Source organism: Theropithecus gelada, chromosome 9, assembly GCF_003255815.1.
Source record: "Theropithecus gelada isolate Dixy chromosome 9, Tgel_1.0, whole genome shotgun sequence".
Taxonomy (NCBI): Eukaryota; Metazoa; Chordata; class Mammalia; order Primates; family Cercopithecidae; genus Theropithecus; species Theropithecus gelada.
Window position 1 is genome coordinate 126,754,164 of NC_037677.1, and position 13,824 is coordinate 126,767,987.

Here is a 13,824-nt window from a genome sequence, read left to right on the forward strand (position 1 = left end):
GCCTGTGGTGGCCACCTCCTCCTCTGGCTGGCATGCTTGCCACTGTCCCATCCATGGTGATCCCAGGCAGAGCCCACCCGCTGCCAGTGTTAGTCTAGCAGGTTCCCGGAAGCTGCAGGGCTGGGATTTTCATAAGACTTTGTAAATGAGCCTTTGTGCTTGCCTGCAAGGTTAGCCTTCCTGCAGGACAGAGGGCTTACGGAGAAAGGGTGCCCTGAAGTTAGCCTGTGGGGAATGAGGTCTGGACTCTAGACAAGAACTCTGGGGCTTGTCCTTGCTGGCTGGAGCTCCAGAAGGGTCTGGATGAGAAAGAAAGTGCATTTAATGCAAGGAAACAGGTGCAAGATAAGCAAATGTTAAGTAGACAAATAGAACATTAAATCATTATGATCCAAGGTAAGCAATATAAAAATATAGACAGGTATTGTGGGATGAACTTCTGGAAGACTCTACATCAAGTCATGAATTGTGGTTATTTCTGGATGATAGTGTGCAGGTGATTGTGGTTGCTGGGGTTTATTTACATTTTAAAGATTTCCTAAAGTGAACAGGCATTTTGAAAACAAGAGGACCCTGTGAGAACAAGGATGGCTTGAAGGAGAGCTAGGGGAGTCCGTGGCCCAGCTGGGGAGTTGGGCAGCCAGCAAGCTGCATCTTCCCAGTCCCTCATTCTTCCCTGGCTTTCTCCATTTTCCAAAATCCTGCCCAGGCGGGCCACTCGGCAACCTGGGCACTCAGGGGCCACCCTCTTGTGTCCATTGGGTCCTGCCAGCTGCACTTTTATGTGACATGTAGTTAGCTTCCTCTGTATGTAATATTTTCTGTGCTCTGGTATGTTCCCAGATGCAAACCCAGGAAGGCCATTCACGACGTTGTGACAGAAGCAGGGGAGGTCAGTACCACTGCCATCATGGCTGCAAGCACAGCAAATGGACAGAGCTCGCAGAGTGGACCCAGAGCCTGCCTGGGCCCCGTTCTCACTGCCCCTCCCCTCCCTGGTCTGCTGAGAGCTGGTGAGTGATGACTCCTGCAGGCCTGCTGGCGAGAGGCAGTGCTGGGAGCCCGATGAGACACGCCCTGCAGGTGCACCCTGCTGCTCCTGCCAGGTCCAGCTCCCACCATTGGCACCACTCTGCCCAGCCCTGGCCAGTGGTACTGTTTGCAATTAGCTTCTCACTGCTCCTGGGGTGGGCCATGGATCTGCAGCTGCCCCATCCTGCCAAGAGGCTTTCCCCCATGGCTGGGTTTCTGCTCGGGCTTATACTTCTGCATCTGGAGGGATTAGCACATTGTGCCAGGTTCAGCACCCCCAGAGGAGCCTTGCCCCTGGAACTCTGCCCAGCTGGTGCCAGCTGCCTTCTCCAGGGTCTGGACCTGTCCACCGTCCATGGCCTGCAGCCACTGCATGGAGTCCTCCACGCTGGTTGGACCCAGCAGGTAGAACTTTCCAAGAGTGAGTGCATTTGTTTCCTCTAGCTGCTGCAATGAATTACCACAATTTTAATAGCTTAAGTAACACACATTTATCATCCCATGTTCTGTAAATCAGAATTCCAGTATGGCAAGGCTAGACTGTCTTCCCAGGGCCTCACTGGGTTGAAATCAAGGTGCTGCCTGGGGCTGGAGCTCACCCGGGGCTCAAGGTCCTCTTTCCAGCTTGCTTGTTATTGGCAGAATTCAATTTCTTCTCCTTCTTTCCAAGCCTGGCGGATAGGCCAGGTTCTGCTTGCACTTTGATCCTCTCTTTCTCTTCCGCTCTTCTCTTCTGCTTTTCCAGGCTCATGTGATTGAGTTCACCCTGATTATCCAAGACAACCTCACTATTATAAGATTAACTGATTAGTAACCATAATGACATCTGCAAAGTCCTCTTTTCCATGTCTGGTAACAGAATCATGGGAGTGATGCCAGAGGGCATAGGTCATGGGGCCTGAATTGTTTCTCTCACTGGGCATTGCCACTGCTAGAGTGCCCCCACCTCAGCTGCCCATCCCCCCGGGCAGGTGCCTAGGCCTCTGTGGTCTTGGACACTGTGATTTGGACCAGAGTTCTAACCAAACTTCCCCTTGGCTCCTCCTCTTCTCTCCTGCCCCACCTCCCTCTCCCTAGCCATGGCCAAGACTGAAAGCCTCAATTCAGAACCAAAGCTGGTAGGCCACCTAGAGGTCATTTCTGTATGAAGTAAGGAAACACTTTCAATGGGTTGTGTGGACCAAAATTGTTGATACTGCCTTGGGTATAGTGAGCCTCCCATCACAAAGGGCAATACAGCTGAGGTTGCACACCCACCCATACATGGTTTTCCTTCAAGCATGAGAAGATGATCGAATACGACAATTTGTAAAGCTTTCTTTATCTGAGAGAGTCTGGAATTTTATGAATTCTGCCTGTGGGGAACCCCGGGAAGCAGCCGTGTGCCTTTTGAATATATTGCATTTCCCTAGTCTTCTTTCAGGAAGCGGCAGACACTCAGCAGTGATGGAGATGGGCTGTGCAGTGGCCTCCTGGATTTGGCTGAAGTTGGGTTATTTGCTCTGTTAATGTTCTTGTTCCTCAGAGATTCCTTTGAGTGTCTGGGAATATCAGCTTATCCTTGATGGGTCGTGGGGAAAACTTCATTTTAAAGGGTAAATATCACCAGCCTTAAGGAAAAATCCTCCAGAATTAAGTTTGATTTATAGCACGAAACACAGAAGAGACAGCTGGGATTCTGCTCATGAAATGACTTGATTTGTCTGCATCTGGGGTGGTGAGAGGCAGGCTGGCTGGTTACTGAGATCCCAGCTGCGGGGGTGAGAAGATGCAGCTGCAGGGGAGGGGGCTTCCGCTAGTGGAAGGAGTGTGTGTGTGGTTGTTGACTGATTAACAAATAAGGTAATTCGTGGAAAAGGTCATGGAGAACTGTGAATTGCCGCAGAAATGCGAGATCCTCTGCACAACTCCAGGCAGGAAATTGAGAGGACTAGAGGGTTGAGTCTCAGCTGAAGAAGGATGATGTGATGAAGACAACCTCGCCTTGGTGGGGAGACAGCAAAGACTTCAGGAACCTGGTCTGGCCTTGGATATGCCACTCAGAAGACTTCTCAGAATCTCTGTGCCTCAGTTTACAAGGGAGATGATAAAAATGTCCTGGCTTTAGCAGGGCTGGGTGCTGTCAGGATGGTGCGTGTCCCCTGGGCACAGCCAGGAGCCAGCACCACAGCAGTAGAACTTGATGCTATGCACACAGGACTTCCATGCCTGGAGAGAACCTCAAAGAAGGCCCCTGCCTGGGACATGCAGTAAGGGAAAGGGGACCCGGGTCCTCACCAGGAGGCTTGCCTGTCCCCACCTTCCCTGTAAAGGGCATTTAGCATGGCCACTTTTATGACCCACATTAATAGGGTTTTGTTAGCAAAAATGGTTTCAGTCTAAAGAGAAATCACTTTCTATATTCTGATGGAAAAGCTACAATAATTCTACCACCATAAAGTGATTCACTGGCAGCTGGTTACCAAATGACCACAGGTTTATGTTCGGTTCAAATAAATATCTAAAACTGGCAGCTCAGAAATCAACCCTTCCACCACAAAGGAAAACCAGATTGGAAACTCCTAACTTTTCTTGGGGTTCAGTTTGATGAAATCAACCCAAAGGTCAAGTTTAGAGATTCTTGATATCTAATTTCCAGAAAATCAATTATATTGACGTACAGTTACATAGAGTAAAACACATCCATTGTAATGTACATTTTGATGAGTGTTGACACATTTAGTTAGACACCCATGCAACCACAGCCTCATTAAAGATACCAAACATTTCTTTCACTGCAATAAGTTCCCAGGCAATCTCCACCATGCCCGGCAATCACTAATCTGCTGTTACTGTAGATTACATGAGTCATTTCTGGAGTGTAACTTAAATGGAACTATACAGTATGTATTCTGTTGTGTCTGGCTTCTTTTTCTTGGCTTAATACCTTTGAGGTTCATCCACGTTGTTGCCTTTTTGTGTCTTATTTAAAAAATCTTTACCTAACTCAACATCACGAGGATTCTTCTGTGCTTTCTTCCAGAAGTTTAATGGTTTCAGTTCTTGTGTTTTGGTCTATGATTGACTTTGAGTTTATTTTGTATAATGTGTGAGGTAGGGTTGAGGGCTTTTTTTTTTTCATGTTGATATCCACTTACTTCAATACCTTTCATGAAAATTGCCCTCTCTTCTCTGCACTACCTTTGCACCTTTGCTGAAAATCAAGTCTATGTATGTGTGGATCTATTTCTGGATTCCCTATTATGCTCTATATTTATCTGCCTATCCTTTTGCCAATGTTACACTTTCTTCATTACTAAAGCTTTATAATAACTATTACAATCAGGAAGTGCAAATTTCAACTTAAAAAGTCTTTGCAAATTGTTTTGGCTATTTGTGATCTTTTCCATTCCCACATAAATTTTAGAATCAGCTTGTCAATTTCTACCAGAAAAGCAAAGGTTTTGACTGGTATTGTATTAAATCCATATATCAATGTGGGGAGCATCAATCTATTAGCTATATTGAGTACTCTGATCCATGAATATGGTACATCTCCCCGTTTAAGTCTTTAAAAATTTCTCTCAGTGTTTTATAGTGTTTAATGTACAAATTGTGAACATATCTGGCTCTCTAAAGATTTCATGAGTTTTCTTTTTGGTTGCTATTGTAAATGGCATTTTATTTTAGGTTTTCAGTTTTCAATTGTTCATTAATACTGTGCTAGTAGAAATATAATCATATATTGACCTTGTATCCTAAAGCCTTTGTAAATTAAATATTGTCTGTAGTAGTTTCTTTTTGTAGGCTTCAGAATGTTCTATATAGACAATTATGTTGGTGAATAAAGACAGTTCTATCTCTTCCTTTTATTTATATGCCTATTGTTATTATTATTATTATTATTTGCCTTTTTCACTGACTAGGACTTCCACCATAATGTTGAATAGAAGTGGTGAGAGGAGACAGTCTTGCCTTGTCCCTCATCTCAGAATCAACCTTTCATCATTAAGTATGATGTTAGTCATGAGTGTCTATAGATGCCCTTTATCAGGCTGAGAAAGTTTCCTTTTGTTTTTAACTTGCTGAGAGTTTTTATTTATTACTAGTGGATGTTAATTTCTTATCAAATGATTTTTCTGCCTCCATTGAGGTTTTGCTTTTTATCTTTTATGAAATGTTGCATTGTTTAATTTTTAAATGCTAAACCAGGCTTATAGTTCTGGCTTAAATTCTAATTGATCATGATTTATCATCCTTTTTACATAATACTATATTTTATTTGCTAGTATTTTGTTAAGGATTTTTAAGTCTATATGCATAAGCATATTGAATAGTCTCTTTTTTTGGTAATATCTTTGCTTTTGGTAACACAGTAATGCTGACCTTGTTAAATGTGTTTTCATTGTCTTCTATTTTCTGAGTCTATGTAGAATTGGCATTGTTTCTTAAATGTTTAGTAGAGTTTATCAGTGAATGTATTCGAGCTTGGAATTTTCTTTCTAAGAACATTTGTAGCTATAAATTCAATTTTGATTAAGAACTATTCGGGTTATCTATTTGTCCTTGAGTGAGCTCTGCTAGTTGATGTCTTTCAAATAATTATTTCATTTCATCAAAGTTTTCAAATTCATGGGAATAGAATTGTTATTATAGTTTCTTACTATCCTTTTAACATCTGTAAGTTCTGTAGTGATATCTTCTCTTTCATTCCTGATAATAGTAATTTGTTTTCTCTCTTTTTCTTCTTGATCAGTCTGGCTAGGCATTAATCAAGTTTACTGATTTTCTTTTAGTGAATCAGCTTTTTGTTTCATTGTTTTATTCTTTATTGTTTCAGCAAATTTCTCTATTGATTGTCTATTTTCTATTTCATTGCTTTCCAGTAATGTTTATTATTCCCTTCCCTCTACGTATGTTGGGTCCAATTTGTTCTCTTTTTCTTTTTCTTTTTTTTTTGAGATGGAGTCTCACTCTGTCACCCAGGCTGGAGTGCAGTGTGCAGTCTCGACTCACTGCAACCTCCGCCCTCTGAGTTCAAACAATTCTCCTGCTTCAGCCTCCCAAGTGGCTGGGATTACAGGTGCCTGCCACTGCGCCCAGCTAATTTTTTTTTTTTTTTTTTTTGTATTTTTAATAGAGATGGGGTTTCACCATCTTTGCCGGGCTGGTCTTGAACTCCTGACCTCGTGATCCACCTGCCTTGGCCTCCCAAAGTGTTGAGATTACAGGTGTGAGCCACCACTCCCGGCCTGTTCTTTTTTTCTATTAGTTGAAAGTTTAGTTTATTAACTTTAAATCTGTCCTTTTTTCTAACATAAGCATTTATTACTATAAATTTCTCCTTAAACATTGCTTTAGTTGTATTACATACATTTTAATAATTTGCATTTTTATTTTAATATAGTTAAAGTATTTTCTAAATGCCTTCACAATTTTTCCTTTGACCCATTTCATATGTAGGGTGTGCTGTTTATTTTTTACATATTTGAAATTTTTTTCCAATAGCTTTCTGTAATTGATGTCTAATTTAATTCTGCTGTGGCCAGAGAATGTACTATGTAATATTTTGATTATTTAAAGTAAATGGAGTCTTATTTTATTACTCAGATTATGATCTGTCTTGGTAAATGTTCTATAGCAAATTCTGGTATTGTTGGGTAGAGTCTCCTATAAATGTCAATTCTAGTTGGTATGTTAGTGTTGTTCAGTTTTCTATGTCCTTAGCAGTTTTTTTTTTTTTTTTTTAATCTCCTTGTATCAATTACTGAAACAATAGTACTGGTAGATTTCTCTTTTCAGTTCTATCAGTTTTACTACATATATTTTGAATCTCTGTTATTAGGTGCTTAATACTTATGGTTTTTATATTTTTCAGAGGAATTGGTCCTATTTTTTTTATTTTCAAGAGTTTCTCTTTATTCTTGGTAGTATTTCTTTTTGAAGTCTACTTTGTTGGACGAAATACAGCCACTAAAGATTTCTTTTTCTTACAGTTTGACGTATATCATTGTTTTCAATCTTTTACCTTTAACCTATTTGTTGTGACTTTACATTTTCTGGGATTTATGGTAGACAGCATATGGTGGGTCTTTCTGTTTTAAGAAGTCTGAAAATTTATGCCTTCTATTGAAGTGATTAGACCTTTTACATTTAACATAATTATCAATATGGTTGAGTTTAAGTTTACCATGTTTTAATTTATTTTCTATTTTTCACCTGTCTTTGTGTTCCTTGATCCTTTTCCCTCTTTTCTGTCCTTCTTTTTGATTGAGTAGTTTTAATATTTAATTTTATCTCCACTATTTGCTTATTTGTTTTTCTCTGATGATGATAATGATGATGATGATATTTGTTTGCTCTAGGATTTATGTATAATGTAAGCACATTTCCTTTTGCCTAACGAGCTTCCTATATTTTTTGTGGAGTTTTCTGTTTTGTAGAGCCAATTAATTATTACAGTTTTTGTTTCACAAAGTCTGTATTTTGCCTTTATTTTTCAAATATATTTTTACTGGGTGTAGAATTCTAGGTTGACTTTTTTTTTCTTTGAGCAATTTAATTATATAATTTCATTGTCCTTTGTCTTGTATAATTTCTGGTGAGAACTCTGTTATCATCCCTTATTCCTTTGCACATAGTATGTGTTTTTCTCTGGTTCCTTTTGAGTTGTTCTTTTTAACACCCATTTCCAGCAATTTGATTATGATATACCTATGTTATTTTGATTACTTCTTAGTTTATTATATTTATCAATTATAGCATTTGTTCACGTCCTTGAATCTTTGGGTTTATAGTTTTCTCTTAATTTGGAAAATTTTTAGCTATGATTTCTTCAAATTTATTTTTGGTCTCCTTTCTCTCTTCTTTCCTCATTGGACTCCAATTACACATATATTAGACCACTTTGTATTGTCCCACAGGTTACTGAGACTCTGTTCATATTTTTTCTCTGTACTTCATTTTGTATAATTTTTATTGCTATGTAATCAAGTTCACTGATGTCTTCTTTTTTTTTTTTTTTGAGATGGAGTCTTGCTGTGTCTATTTTAATCATGAATATCTCAACAGCTACCCCTCGATTGATGTAATTTTCCTAAAAATGGGGCCAATTAAGCCTCCAAACCCAGGCTGGTGTGCAGCAGCATGATCTTGGTACACTGCAGCTTCCACCTCCTGGGTTCAAGCAATTCTCCCTGCCTCAACCTCTTGAGTAGCTGGGATTACAGGTACTCGCCACCAGGCCCAGATAATTTTTGTATTTTTTAGTAGAGACGGGATTTCGCCATGTTACAGTGTCTAATCTGCTGTTCTTATTTTGTATATTATTAAAATTTCAGATGCTGTATTTTTCATGTCTAGAAGTTTTATTTGGGTTTTAAAAAATATCTTTCACTTCCCATTGCATTCCTATTTTCTTTACCTGTTTTAGCACGTAGAGCAAATTTATAATGGTTACATTAATGTACTTATCTGCTAATTCCATCATTTCTGTCTTTTCTGTGTTTATATCTATTGATGGATTTCTCTACTGGTTATGGGACACATTTTCTTGCTTTTTTGTATGTCTTTTGATGAGATGCGGGACGTTTTCTTGTTGAGTTCAGGGTTTTGTTTCATTTATTTAACAGTGGTGGACTTCTTCTGGCAGGTATATAAATTACCTTTGGATTAATGTGATCTTTTTGAGGTTCACTTTTAAGCTGTTTTAGAGAAGGTCTAAGTAGCTTTATTGCACAGCTAATTTAGCTCCACTTTTAAAGACTGACACTTTTGGGGTCTCTGTGGAATGCCTGTGAGGTCTGTCTGATCTCTTTGGGGAAAGCTGGACAATTTGCAGCCCTGTGCGAGCTCTGGGAATTGTTTGTCTGATGGATTCTCATCACTCTGCTTCTGGAGGAGCTGATCGTGCCCAGCCTGGGGGAGCTCCATGTGCAGATTTGTATTTAGTCAAAGACTCAAGGGAGCCCTTAGGCAGATTGCTGGAAGTCTTTCTGGACAGAGCTCCCTCCAGTTTGGAATTCTGCTCCTCAGATTCTAGTTGCTTTAACCTCCACAGCTTCTGACCTTCTCCATTCAGAGAGACCCCCAAGCTCTGTTTGGGTCTTCCCCACCTGCACCATGGCCTGGAACCAGCCAGTTTACTGTCCAGGCACTAATCTGGGATTCACCTCATTTGTTTCCTTTCAATCAGGGTCAACAGTATTGCATTGTCTTTTTTCCACTTTTTTTTTTTTCTTCCAGAAAACAGTTGTTTTATGTATTTGTCTGGTTTTCTAGTTGTTTATGGCAGGAGGACAACTCCTGTAGCAGTAAATCCTTTGTGGCTGGCAGCAGAAGTTCTTAGCAGTTAATTTTGAAAGAGGATTTTCTGAGTCTTTTATTGTTGAAAAGCTCTCTTGTCTTCTTGGGAGATGGCAGCTGCTGAGCCAGACGTGGCCCCTGCCCTCTGCAGGTGTGCAGAAGCCCCAGGCTCTAAGCAGGAAAGAGGCATCAGAAACCCTCCTGAGGAAAGCTGTGGTGATTTGTCTTTTTGAGGAGATGGAAAGTGAGCCATGGAGTTGCCACATTCAGATGAGTGGACTTTTCCTCCTTGAGTTCTGTAGGCTTTTACTTGATGCTTTTTAAGTGCTTAAGAATTTGGGAACACTGCAATAGAGGTAGAACATTTAGAGATGTGTCAGGTATAAAAACTGCCAGATACGTTACTTTCTCAAGTGATTTCCCTCTCTCTCCTTTTTACATTTAAGAGGAAGAGGAACAATATGTTTTTCTTTGCAAAAGTGTTTGGCAGCACAGTATATTTGGAAAGTTTACTAACTGCAGAAAGGGGATAATTCAGTTTTATTACATTGGCAAATGATTCTTAAATGCAGCTTGTACGAAACCCTCAAAGTTATCTTTGCGTACTGGTAAGACCATAAGCCCTGGGTTTCCTGGGCTGAGTGTGTGTCCTGGATTCCTTCTTTACCGGCTGTTTGATCTTTTGGGCAAATGGCTTATTGTCTTTTCTGGTCTCATTTGGCATGTCATTAAAATGAGACAATAACCACAAATATCTCAACGGCATTGTTGTGAAGGTTAAATGAGATGGTACCTACCAAGTACCTGCCATAGCATAAACGTTCAGCAAATGTTTGCTGGTGTCACTACAGATACTGCTGTCCACGGCCACAGATGTTCACTCACATCAGGGTGAAGTTTGATATGATTTCCATCAATGGGGCAATTCCCACTGGCAACCCCAACAGTTCCCAAATGCCTCCCAGGACTGGCAGCTTCCAGAGCACTTGGTGAGCTCATTACAATACAAGTGTCTCAGACCAGCTGAATTAGAAGGTCTGGGGCATGTGTGTTTAACATGCTCTGTGGGCAGGTCTCATCTACCACCAGGTTTGGAACCAGTGATCTACACGAAGTAAAATTTTCTTATTGGGTCAGTGTTCAATACAAGTGAAATTTGGAAAAAAGCAAATATTAAAATAATAATAAGTACCAGAATTGTATTGGTCCAAAAGATGTTTTATTGTACTGTTCTGGGCTTTAATGCACAGAATTACTGTATCCAGCTGTTAGGCATAGGTTGGACATGCTAAAATGTCAGGTGTCATGCTAATGTCAGGTGTTTCCTTTCCCTTTGCAGGGTGCTGTCTCATTTTGTTTTCTGCCTTTTTGATGGTTACCTTGAACCTGAGCAATTGGTGGATTCAGGTGAAGGAAGCAAGCATGGATGATATTATTACAATTTCGGAGACCCATGTGTGTGAGGTAGCCTAGGAGAATGCTGAAGCTCTGTTTAGCATTTACCAGTCCCCCTCTGCGACGGATCTTGTACTGGGCACAGGGACACAGAGAGAAGCTGCCATCTGGTGTTCAGGAGCTGATGGTCTGCAGAGGAGACTGGGTGGCTAAAGCTTCAGCAGGGCAGGGGCTGTGGGTCCTGGGGGTGTTCAAAGCGGGGCTATTCTGGTTCCTTGACTGGCTACCACCCCAGCAGGAAGCATGGAGGAACTCCCCATGTGAGCTGAGCAGGCCTTGGATCCCCAGGCCTGGGGTGCTGTGTCTGGCCCTGACTGCTTGCTGGAAACCTGAAAGTGCTCCATGAGCACCACTGAGGCCACACTTGTTGCAAGGATGCACCGTCCTGTGGCCCTTTGTCCCCAGCCTCAGCCTGCGGCCTCTGGCCCTTTTCTTGGCCACCGTCCCCTCTGGTTACTTCCTGGGCTCCCTGCCTGAGCATATTTGCAAAAGATCCCCTCATGTCGTTCCTTCCCAGGCCCCCGTCCCTTGTGGCCTGAAGTCTGCAGAGTCACTTGGGCATGACATTTCACCTGCCCCTGCTCTTGACAGGTGTCCCTGGTCCTCACTGACAGGTGAGAGTGCTCTTGCCCCCCTGGCCTCTCATGCGGCATTACTTGTGCTCTGGGGCACAAAGCAGCTCCTGCAAAAGACAGGCTCGTTCTCTCACCCAGTGTTTCCTGAGCACTTGCCAGCCTCCAGGAATCTTCTAGTGCTGCAGGTACAGGTGCCCTCACAATACGGCCTGTTCCCCCAGGCTCCTGGTCTCAGGGGCTCATGCAAATTGACTCAAGTGTGTGGTCTCCTCTGGCCTGGTCCCACTGGCTGGGTGGGTGCTGATTTCTTTGAACTTAGTTCTGGACACGACCTAGTGCATCTGATTTCCAGGCCCTTGCTCTTCTGGGCCAGGCAGCCACACATTGTCCCTAACAGAGGTCCTTCCCTCGTTTTAGACAAGTCCCCAGCCTGACCCTTGCCTTTCATCCCCCGGTAACTGAGTCTGGCTCACCAGGGCCTGGCTTCCTGTTTTATTTGTGGTGCCCCAGGTCTGATATGATGGAAATGCTAAACCAGCATTTGCATCAGGAAGGAAGAAATGTACCTCTTCCCCTTCTCCTGGTGCACCTAGCCCTTCCTTACACTGCCCCATGGGCATGTGGTGAGGTAGTGGGAGGTTGCTGCGGGGCCACCTAGGGTCATCGTTCCACACCAGCAGGAAGAGAAGCAAAGCCAGCACCACCCCCTGCTGTGCCCTCACCTCTCCCATGTGGTGGTCAGATCCTTTCGTAGGGGTCAGGGAGCCTTTGCATTTGTTTCGTGGTCACAAGAGTCACATGGAAATGAGCGTCTGTGCTGTGGTGATGGGAAACCTGGATCTGGGCCCTGTATGTGCTTAACTGGACAAGCCAAGACAGTTAGAGAATTAGGGTAACCAAGGGTTAAGGCATAAGCAAGAGAATGGCAGGTGCAGACAGTTCTAGGCAAGATAGGACAGCACACAGGCCAAGTCCTCACTCCCAGGGCGGGGGGAGGTGGACAAGACAGAAGTCTCCACTTCAGCCTCTGATCTCTGATTAGCCTCGGGCCAAGTCTCCACTTCAGCCTCTGATTGGTTGTGGGCCAATCCTTCATAGGATGTAACCAATTGAAGGCCTCCAAAGGGCCCCTAGGGGTGTTACCTTTTTTGTTGTTGTTGTTGAGATGGAGTCTTGCTCTGTTCCCCATGCTGGAGTGCAATGGCACTATCTCTTCTCACTGCAACCTCCACCTCCTGTGTTCAAGTGATTTTCCTGCCTCAGTCTCCCGAGTAGCTGGGATTACAGGTGCGCACCACCACGCCCAGCTAATTTTTTGTATTTTTAGTAGAGACGGGGTTTCACCATGTTGGTCAGGCTGGTCTTGAACTCCTGACCTCAGGCGATCTGCCTGCCTTGGCCTCCCAAAGTGCTGGGATTACAGGTGTGAGCCACCATGCCCAGCCACCTGATTCTTCTAGCTTTATAAAAACCCTAAAGAACATTGTAATTGGAGCTCTTGAGCTGCTTGCTCTAACCTGCCCTTACTCTGTAGGGTGCACTTTCACTTCAATAAACCTGCGCTTTCCTTGCTTCACTCTTTTGTTGCTTTGTTTGTGCGTCAGTTTTTTGTTCCATATGTCAAGAATCTGGACAACTTGCAGTCAAGATCTTCTATAGGGTAGCACTCCTGTGGGATGCATCAGGAGGTGAGGGTCGGCCGTGTCTCCACCGAGTGGGCTTGGCTGTCCCACCTGTAGGGATGTTGGGATAGAGCAGGCCATTCAATGCTGGCAGCCTGATTGCCTTATGTATTAGTCAGGGTTTTCTAAAGGGACAGAACTAACAGGGTAGGTGAATGTATGAAGGGGAGTTGACTGACTCATACGATCACAAGGTGAAGTCCCACAATAGACCATGTGCAAGCTGAGGAGCTATGAAACCAGTCCAAGCCCAAAACCTCAGGAGTAGGGAAGCTGATAGTGCTGCCTTCAGTCTGTGGCTGAGGGTCTGAGAGCACCTGGCAAACCACTGGTGGTAGAAGTCCACGAGTCCAAAAGCTCGAGAACTTGGAGTCTGATGTTGAAGGGTAGGAAGCATCCAGCATGGGAGAGAGATGGAGGCCAGAAGACTCAGCAAGTCTGCTGTTTCCATGCCTGCTTTTGTGCTGGCAGCTGATTATATGGTGCTCATCCAGTTGTGGGTGGGTCTGCCTCTCCCGGTCCACTGACGCAAATGTTACTCTACTCTGGCTACACCCTCACAGACACACCCAGCAACAATGCTTCGCATCCTTCCATCCAGTTGACACTCAATATTCACCATCAACCTTATTAGAAAATCTTCCGTTAACTTTCCTTTATCTGATGGGTGATTGGGGATGTGAAATGGTGACTGGTGGCCACTTTTTTCATTTTTCCTTTCCCTCTCTCCATAGAATCAAAACACCACTATCACCCCTAAAATGTCAACAATAAATCCTTTCTACCTTCCAATCAGA